At 54.5% G+C, this 8,325-nt stretch overlaps 1 protein-coding gene across 1 annotated transcript in view; it reads right to left on the bottom strand.

The window, feature by feature from the left end:
• The window catches only part of PRDM11 (PR/SET domain 11), an 85,626-nt gene that overhangs the window by 66,846 nt on the left and 10,455 nt on the right, over positions 1-8,325 (bottom strand). The window lies entirely within an intron of this gene.

Below are 8,325 nucleotides of genomic sequence, written 5' to 3'. Positions count from 1 at the left end.
GGTGCTGGGAACCTGGGGTGAACTAGGTCCCTGCCCTCATGAGGCTTGCAGCCTGGCTAGAACGTCTGAAGGTTTCCCTGCTAGCATCCATTCCCCTTTGTGCCACCAAGCCCCCTGGTGCCCTTGGGGAGCCCCCTTTCCAAAATGCTTCACTTTGATTGGTTGGACTAAAGACCAGACAATCAGCGCTCCTACCTGCCCATCGTAGTGAATGGTGCAGGGAAGGGTAAAGGGCCCGGCCAATCATAAGCTGCAGTTTTGGGGCTTTGGAGGAGTCTGCTGGGAAGAGGAACTGCTGAAAGAATAGAACTTAAGCATGGATCTGCTGGCAGCCAGCCACTGCGCTGCCACATATAATAGCCTGCCTATGAATGGAGCCAGTACCAAAGAAAGCAGAGTAGGATAGACAGACTGAATCCTGACGCTACTGTGTGAGCCCTGGATCCAACGGTGCCTGAAGCCATAGATGCTCCGGACTTCTCAGTTTGCTGAGCCCATAAGTTTCACTTTTGTCTAAACCTGCTTGACTTGAGTTTCTGTCTGATTGTATTTAGTCCTTTTGACAAGCTACTGAGTACAGTTTCACTTTACTTGTTTTTCAGATAGGAACTGGAGGCTCAGAGAGCTTAAGTGGCTTGAACAAGGCTGCAGAGCAGTTGTCTGGAGTCTATCCAAGTCAAAGCCCACGCCCTTTCCACTACTGCAGGGTGGCAGCCTAGTGTTGAGGGTGACAAACTGCAATCAAGGTGGGGAGCTAGGGGAGGGACTTCCATGGTGGGGAGTGAAGGGACCTTCTAGGAGAGGTGGCTCCAGAGGGATGATTAGAACAAGAACGTGTTCTAACTAGAGACAGGCCTGTAGAGAGGCAGCAGAAGCAAGGATCCACAGCTCACAAACTGGTGGTTGAGCTTTATTTTTCCAGTTTTTTTTTCTTTTTTCATTTTTGCTTTTGTTGCCAACTTTGAAGAAAAGAAGATTTCATGTCAAAATGTGGATGTTTAGCTTTTCTGACAAATCAGAAGCACTAGCAACACAGGCAGGCAGTCCCCTGTGGCAATGATCTGGAGCAAGGTGGTGGTGACCCTGATCAAACGAGCAGGGCACTTACTTTCCAGATCTCCAGCCGGCCTTTGTCATTCGGGGACGTCCCCTGCCTGGATTGGGTTTCTGAGCTTGTGGCAGAGACCAAAGAGCTGTGTAGACGCTGTCCTTTGAGAACCCTGCCTCAGGTGAGATGGGGGTGCCGGGGAGGGATCTCACTGGGCTCCGAGCCTCTCTCCACTCTGGCTGCCCCTAAGTTCCCAGTGTCCAGAATAGTTCCCGGCACGGAACTATTCCACAGGTGGTAAATGTTAGAAGAAAATGAGTGGGAGCTGGAGGGTTCCAGGGCCTCCTCACAGCGACCTTATCAACCTACTCTATGAGGCAGCTTGGTGTAGGAGTCAGGAACGTGAGCAATCCAGTGAGGCAGCTTGGGTACGGACTGTGGCTCCGCCACTTACAACTGTGTCCTCTGAGTAAGTCATTTCACCTTCTGTGCCTTCAGTTAGCCCTCCGTAAAATGGGGATAATAATAGTCCAAGAGGGTCGCTGGGAGCCAAGTGGTAAGCTGTCAGTAAATAACTATTGGCCTGAGCTCTTCCACCCATTCACTGACCTTAGAGAAATTCCTTCCCTTCTCTGAGCCTCAGCTCACCCAAGGTGGTTAGGTTTGATTCTCTGCTAGAACCTTCCAGCTCTGGTATTCTGTGCTAGGAAAATTCAGCATTCCTGCAAACTCTCAGAGCTGGGCCACAAAGCAGCACCCCAGCAGGTCACAGGGGTCTCTCTGCTGAAGCACTACCATCACTGAGGTCACCACAGACCCAAAGGTCCATCATAGTAAAACCATTTCGTTCCAAATTCCTTTGGACCGGCCGAGGCTCATTCACTCCAAATTATAACCCAAAGGCCCAGGAACACAGCTGGAAGGAGCTGGCCCTCAGGGGCCCCTCTGGGGATCCCTGGGTGTCCTGTCCTCGCTTCTGAGAGCGAGCAAGCGGGGCTTACCGCGGGCGTCTCGCTGCGGCTGGCGCCCGGGCATCCAGCTGGCAGAGCCATTTCCATCTCTCTCACACGCCCCCGGATGGGAAATGATTCATGAAAACCAAGAAGGTAAAATTAGCCCAAAGGCTGCCGAGTAATTTATGCAGCCAACAGCCCCAGGAGGGAGGGAAGGCCCCTGCTGCCAGCTCCGTGTGGCCTCCTGGGGGCTGGTGGAGGCCAGCCTGGCCGTCAGGAGCCTCTGCCTCTGGGGTCTTCTATTTCTGGACTCAGCCTCCAGGACTGCTGGCAAGGCTTCCGGAGCTCTCTCTGACCCTTGCCCCACCCACTCAACAGATTCGCAAATGCCACTGGGAGCCGGCTAAGTGTCAGTGGATCGCTGGGAAGACACACACGCATTTCATCCTCACTTCAACCTTAGGGAGAAAGTTTCACCTCCTCTGTTTTATAGGTGAGGAAACTGAGGCTCAGAGAGGCCAAGTGGGTGGCCAAAGGTAAGTGGCAAAGCTCGAATTCAAACTCGATCTCGTGACCTCCAAAAGCGGTGCTTCCCCAGACACAGGGTGCTGTATGCCCAACCCTGAGTTCTCAGGCTGGGGCGAGGGGGGCGGACCCGGCGGGGTTCCCTGGCAAGTCCCACCACGCCCTGTCATGTGCTTCTCACAGTCTCAGGACTGTCTAGGATCAGAACCTTGTCCTCGATTCCAAGTCCAGTTGTTTCAACTGGCAAGGTGGAGAGTCCCCAATATCCCAGTTTCTTCGAAAGGGTTTGAAAAAAATGCTAGTCTGGGTCCCGAGGCATAAATCATACCCCTAAAAAGGAGGGAAAGAACAGCAGGTATCAGCAAGCCCCATGGTCCCACTTCATGGGGCCGTACACCAAGGTCCAGAGAGGGGAAGGAACTTACTCAAGGCCGCACAGCAGAGCCTGGGATGGAACTGAAGCTCCTGAGTCCTGCTGCAGAGAACCTACTGTCAGAGCTGTTCACAAAGAGAGCAAATCTGAATTGGGGGTGGGGGGGATTCCCTGCACACAGGGGTAGCTGAGGTGGGAGTCACCCAAGACGTCCAGGGGCCCTTGATCTGGTCCTGCCCCAGGCATCTGGCCCACTTCTGCAACCAGTGAGCAACTGGCGAGGGCTTCTCACCAGGCAGTAGGTGAGGCCGTCTCAAATCCCGTTCCACACCTGTGGGAACTGGGGTGAGTCACTTTGCCTCCCCAAGCCTGGAGGAAAGATGGACGTGGGAAATTGACAAGAAAGCGTGTGTGCGTGAGCCACCCAGGGGGCTGTGAGTGTCCCAGAGGAACGCAGGGGTCCTGTACGAACTCGGTCACAGTGCTCACCCTCACCCCCTCTGGCCCCTGGCTCTGCCCGAGGAAATCCAAGGCCAGCCATGAGTGACACCCCTCACCCACCCATGCAGAGAAGTTGCCTCTGTCCCCCAGGGCGGGCAGCTGTGCGCCGGTGAGACAGCTCAGAGCAGCACCACCCATTCCCAGGACGGTTCAGAGCAGCTCAGAGGCACCGTCTCCCCAGAGTGACCGCAGGTGCCGTGGCCCGGTCCTGAGCTCAGCACTTTCAAATATCACCGCCCTGGACCCTCCCAACAACACTGGAGAAAAGGTAACTGGGTACTCGTTTTAGGGACATTCAGAGAAGCTGAGTCACTTGTCCAAAGTCTCACATCCAGTCACACAATTATTCACTTGACAAATATGAACCAAGTGCCCGCTGTGCATCAGGCGCTGTCCCAGGATGAGACAGGTGTGTTGTGGCCCTCCTGGCCATGAGAGGCGTTGTAGTGGCTCACTGGCAACCTCCAGCCACTCTTTCGGGATTCAAATCCCAGCTTCAACCCCCTATGACCTTGGGAAGTCACCTCTCTGGGCCACGGTTTCCTCAGTAAATGGAGAATAATAATGGTTTATACCAGGAGGTAATTCTGAGGATTAAGTGAAGTATTACAGGTTACAACTTAGACTAGCACCTGGCACATAGTAAATGCTCAATAAACATGGATAGTTATTGTTGAACCAGGACGCAAGCTCACGTCCCTCCAACCCCAACACCCACGCTCTTAACTCTAAGCTAGGCTGGCTCAGTTTCTTGGGTGTGACCCAGTAGCATGGCCGGTGAGGGTCTACGTCTTGATCAGGAAGTGGGTTTGAGTCCCCTTTCTGCTGGCCGCCAGTTCAGCCCAGCCCAGCCCCTGGGCCTTTCTGAGCCTCTCTTTCTCCACTCTTAACATGGCCCCATGATGGCTGCTCTCCTGCCTCCCTGGAGAAGTACCCAGAGTCCCCAGTGTTGCTGCAGGCCCCTGCCCACACCACGGGACAGGCCCAGAGAGCAAGGCCAGCTGAAGCAGCCACACTCTGCCCTCTGCCACCTCTGGCTACTAAGAGGGTTTGTGTTTAGTGCTGGGGACGGGCAGGGCCCCAGGCCAGCCACCGTGCTTCTTGCCTCTCAGGAAATAATCCCAGCCCTCTGTGCTCACTCACCACAGATGCCACTGACCAGAGGGCAAGAGGTCAAGCAGGGCTGCCCCGCTGGGCACTTTCTGCCAAGACTATCATGTTGGGTAGCCTCGCGTAAAAGAACTGAATGAGGAGCCAGACAGCCCAGGTATATTCCCAACCCTGCCAGAGGTTAACTGTGTGGCTTTGGGAAAGTCACTTAATGTCTCTGGGCCTCAGTTTCCACATCTGTGAAACGGCTTTGACCAGGCTGCCTACTTCACCAGGTGGCCGTGTGGAGCCAGTAAGATGGTGACATAAAGGTGGTTTAGAACCTGAAAGGGGTTGGGGGGGATGGAGGTGTGAGAGAAAGAGCCCAGGGGCCACCCTTTCCAGCAGCACTACCCATACAGTCACCTGCAGAGATTCGTCCCAGGGGCTGAAAGGTAAACCCAGGCCTGGACCAGCCAGTGTGGCCCAGAGGGGCCCCTGAGCTCTCAGGGGAGAGGTTGGCCCCATGCTGCTTGCTTCTCCTGCCCACCACACAGGCCAAGGGAGATCAAATCCCCGGCCACAACAGGTCCCATTGAGAGCTGGCAAATCTGCTCAAGGTGTGGGTTACGTTACGCCACCACCGCCAAGCAAAGGGTCAGGCTGACCTCCTTCCCTCCCTGTAGGCCCCGATCCAGAACCTGCAGGGCCAAGCCGGGCAGAAATCTGATCACCCACTGCATTCCCAGGCAGCAGTCTCCTCTGGGAAATCAGTGGACAGTGGGATGAAGCCATTGTAAAGGCTGGAGCCATCCTGGGTTGCCCACAGAGGTGTGTCTGGAGCTAATGCAATCAAGAGACCCCAGGCTAATATTATTAGGATGTTACAAGGTGCTTGGCGCAGCATTTTGCACTTTGTGTGTGTTATCTTATTTGGTTCTCAGAGAAGCTCTATGATAGAGATGTTACTGTCATGTCTATTTTACAAAGGATAAAACTAGGCACAGAGAGGTTAAGCCGAGTTCCCAGAAACACCAGGATTTGAAGCAAGGCATTTGGACTCCAGAGTCCACTTATCACAGCAGCCACCCAAGAGTGGAGTTATTCAAAAACATGCCTTTTGAGTAAGGGGAGAAAAACCTAAGTGCGAAAGGGAAAAGGCTGCGGGGGCCATGGCCACTGATTCCAGGTCTCTGGGGACAGGGAGGGAGCAGGGGGCCGGGAGCAGACATTCCCCCTGGCTAAAAAGAGATTCAGGAATACTCAGGGACCCACAGGGGGGCATTTGGTTCTCTGCAAAGTCTCAGTGGATAGATGTTAAATACTGCACAATACTTTTTTAAAAATGCAACAGGCTCCCATAACCCAGCAGTAGCTACTCTAAATATGACCAAGGAGGCAAAGCAATAAAATCAGAAGTAACCTAAATGTCCAGCGGTAGGAGAATGGCTAAATAAGTGATGGCCCTCTCCACTGATACATACACTCATTTCAAAAAAAAAGAAAAAAAAAAAAGAAGGGAAAGAAAAGAAAACAATTGTGGTAAACTCACTATGTAAAACTATGACTAGATTTTCTAGATCCAATGCTAAGTGAGAAAAACAATATGCAGAATGAAACCATTTGTTTAAACACACACACACACACACACAATAATGGTGCATATTCCTGTAGGTTCTGTGTGCAATGTGTAGACAAAGGCCTATAAGGTTATTAACAAAGTAGTAACAGTGATGATTAACCTTGCAGAGGAGGCTGGAATGTTGTGGTTCTCAAGAAAGAAAATATTTCACCTTTTAAATAATATGTTTTTTAACAGCAAAGATGTATCTGTATATTCCTTACATAGTTAAAACTTAGCAAAACAGCATTAAAAAGACACAGTGAGCTGTCTTGGGGACCGGGAGCTGCTGGTCCCTGGAAGTGTGCAGGCATCTGCACTGGGGTGGAGGGATGTACCGTGAGGGGGTGGGTCTGGCCTTTTTGAACCTCAGAGCCTCATCAGGAGAGTGGGAGCAAAGCCCTCCTGTCCCCACCCACCATGAGTGGCTGTAAGGAGCACAGAGCACCAGACCCTGCAGGAGGGACAGGTCAGGAGTTGTGGCCCCTCAGTGACCCAGTCAGAGGCACGCAGGTCAGCTGCTGAGAGTCTGTCTCCTGCAGTCCAGCTCTCCCTCTCCCCTTCCCCCAGTAATTCCTAGCCCCAGCCCTGGGTCCAAGCAGCCCCCATGCCCCTGGCCAGCATGCCTGGCCTCAGCCTCAGACTCCCAGGATGGGGGCTGCGCCTTTGGGAAGACCTCACAGTGGGGACAAGAATTCAGGAAGGAAGGAGGAGGAAGTAGATGTAAAACGCTTATAGGGCTGACTGCCTCTGACTGTGACACTGAACCCAGATGACAGCCCAGGCCACACAGTGAGCCCTAATTCCCAACAGGCTGAGCTTCAGTCCCAGCCAGACCCCTAGCCCTACTCAGGCACTGGCTCCTGACAATATAACCAGTGAAGATCCATGAAGCTCTGAATTTCAAGACAGCTTTGGAGTCAAGAAGAGAGCCAAGAGATATGGGTCTGGGACCCAGCTCTGCTTCTGACTTCCTATAAGCCCTTGACAAAGTCACTGACCCCCATGGAGCCTCAAATCCCTCATCTGCAAAACAGGCTCACAGGATCTACCTCCCAAGCCTGCTGTGTTGATGAAGTGAGATATTGTCCACTTAGCCCCTTTGTGAGCCACACAGAGTCCCACAAAACACAAGGCCCCATCTGTGCCATGGACACAGGGCACTGAGAAAAGGAGGTGGCAACTTCTGAATGTGCTACAAGTATGGGAGCCCAGGGGCAGCCAGAAAGGAGCCCGTTGCTGGCCCCAAGCAGGGACCAGGAAGCAGCAGAGGGATTCTCCGGGAGAGAAGGGCGCAGGAGGAGACAGGAGTGAGTCCGAAAGGGCAGTGGAGCCCTTCTTGGCCACTGTCCCAGGCTGAGGGTCAGGGTGCTCTGGGAGGGCAGGGAGCCACTGGCAGGTGCCAGGGAGGAGTCTGGTTTCTACCTGAATCTGGGGGAGCGGGCCCCTGGGAGCCGGGCCAGCGAGTCCTCGCCTCACCGCTGGCCCAGGGAGCCAGGGCAGACAGACAGAGCTACAAGGGCAATCAAGGGAGAGGAAGAGCAAAGTTCGGCCACTGCCAGAAGTTGAGACAGGCTGCGGCCAGCAAAGGGCAGGCCTGGGAGGACTCCACCTGGGAGGCAAAGCGGCTTGGGTCATGCAGAGCAGGCTCAGGGGCCTGCGAGGAGAGGGGAGGGCCCTGGAGAAGCAAGAGTGGAAATCCTGGGCTCTGGTGGGGGGTGGGCAGCAGGACAAAGCCTGAGGTGGGTCCAGCTGCCCCAGAGCTGCCCAGGCCTCCCTCCCCCACTGCCAGGGCTTTGGCAATACTGAGCCCAACATGGGACCAGCCCATGGGACAGGGAGCCAGGGGGTCCGAGGACTTAAGCCACAAGCCTCCAAGCAAGATCAACAAGAGCATCCCAATGACTCCCGCGAACGCCTGCCCAGCCCCATCCCGCAGGATCCCCGGCAGCTGGACTTCCCGCTGAATGGCAGCCAGACAGCCCAGCCTGCTGTGGGGCCCAGCTGACAGGGAGCTGCAGGGCGGGAGCCAGAGACTGGGCCACCCTGAACAGGGCCCCGAGGAGGATGGTGTAGGTGGGGCTGGCAGGAGAGGCGCTTCCCACAGCTCCCTCCTAGGCAGGCTGCTGTGCTCCCCGTGGACTTGTGGCCACACGTAGGCCCAGGTGCACTGTGGTCTGTTCCCAGGGACCCCAGAACAAGGCAGATCACCTCC

Source organism: Vicugna pacos, chromosome 10 (assembly GCF_048564905.1).
Source record: "Vicugna pacos chromosome 10, VicPac4, whole genome shotgun sequence".
Lineage (NCBI taxonomy): Eukaryota > Metazoa > Chordata > Mammalia > Artiodactyla > Camelidae > Vicugna > Vicugna pacos.
Note: the sequence above shows the minus strand (reverse complement) of the source record. Positions and strands in the feature narration are given on the sequence as shown.